The 1366-nt window shown below is 41.6% G+C and overlaps 1 pseudogene; it reads right to left on the bottom strand.

Moving 5' to 3' along the window:
• Positions 1 to 212: 212 nt before the first annotated feature.
• Positions 213 to 730, bottom strand: LOC140607467 (prefoldin subunit 1 pseudogene; annotated as a pseudogene).
• Positions 731 to 1366: the final 636 nt, after the last annotated feature.

The raw sequence follows: 1366 nt of genomic DNA, 5'->3' as shown, positions 1-1366 counted from the left end.
AAGAGTGTTCTGGACAGGGGTAGCAGACAGAGCCAGGATAAAAAATACAGAACTGGGGTCTGAAAGGGAATCATGGTGAAGTAGAAAACACAGGGTTATGAGATCATCCAAATAAAAAGTCCACCAGGGCAGAAGAGAAGTTTCTCCACATGGGCCCCCCACCTGCCCTTGCCAGGAATGGGAGGGGGCTGGAAGCTTCGGCTGGAGATTTCCTACTGTGCCCTTCATGCCATCAGCATCTCCCGGATGTTGTCCTCAGCTTCCTTCACACTCTGCTCCAGGTAGGATTTTTTTCTGTTCTAGTTCTTTAATTTTTTCTTCTGCTATTTTCTGTTTCTCTAACAGTTGATTGTGAATTACCTCCTTGGACTGAGAATAAACATTCTTCCTACACCTTCATACATGTTAGTCTCATCTACCAAAGTCATAATCTCTGTATCTGTAAGATGTGTGTGCTTTTTCGTTCTGTTTAGCTGTTCAATGTGTATGTCTGCAAGCTTCACCTTCTGTTGAGTGTCAGTAACTTTGGCGTGAAGTTCTGTGAAGGCCTTCTTCAACTCCAGATCCACGGGAGCTGCCATCTCGGTTCACTCAGTGCGCCTGCCTCTTTTTTTTTTTTTTTTTTAATTAATCTCTACACCCAAAGTGGGGCTCAAACTCACGATGCTGAGATCAAGTCACGTGCTCCACCAACTGAGCCAGCCAGATGCCCCAAGAAGGGGAAGAATTTTTATTTATTTGGTTCACTGATGTACCTTCAGTGTCTAGAGCAATGGTGCCTGGCACATTATAGGTGTCAGTAAATATTTCTTGAATAAATAAATGCGAAGCATTATTTTGGACTAGATGGTGTTTCCAAAAGCAAAGGGGATACGCAGAAGTTCTTACAATCGCTCAAGAAATCAGGCACACTTTCCTTATATGGGGATTTTTTTTTTTGTCTTTAAAAAAAAAAATAGCCCTCTCTCTTTATCCCTTTCCTAATTGAGAATAATTTAATATAATTGGCTTATTAAGGTTGTCTGGACAATAGGACATAGAAAAGGAACCTGCCTTTTGGGAATGTAACAGTAGGTAAGAAAATTAAATATGTGGAGACTGCAAAGAAATATCATGTGTTTGTGTCGTGTGACCTGTTGGCATAAACATACATATGAGGACTGTGTGAAACCACTTTGATGATTCCTGCTTTTGATGTTACCCCCCCGACACTTGTTTGCTTTGCTCTGCTCTCCCTCAGAACGTGTTTCCTCTCTATACATGCGCACAGCACTGTACATACATCCAGGAAAATATGGTCACTCAAGCGTGTGTGAAGTCCTGCATACCCCAAAGATTCATTTAAAAAGTAGGATCATGTTATAAA

The sequence above is a fragment of the Canis lupus genome, chromosome 16, assembly GCF_048164855.1.
Source record: "Canis lupus baileyi chromosome 16, mCanLup2.hap1, whole genome shotgun sequence".
Taxonomy (NCBI): domain Eukaryota; kingdom Metazoa; phylum Chordata; class Mammalia; order Carnivora; family Canidae; genus Canis; species Canis lupus.
This window is presented reverse-complemented; position numbering and strand designations above follow the sequence as displayed.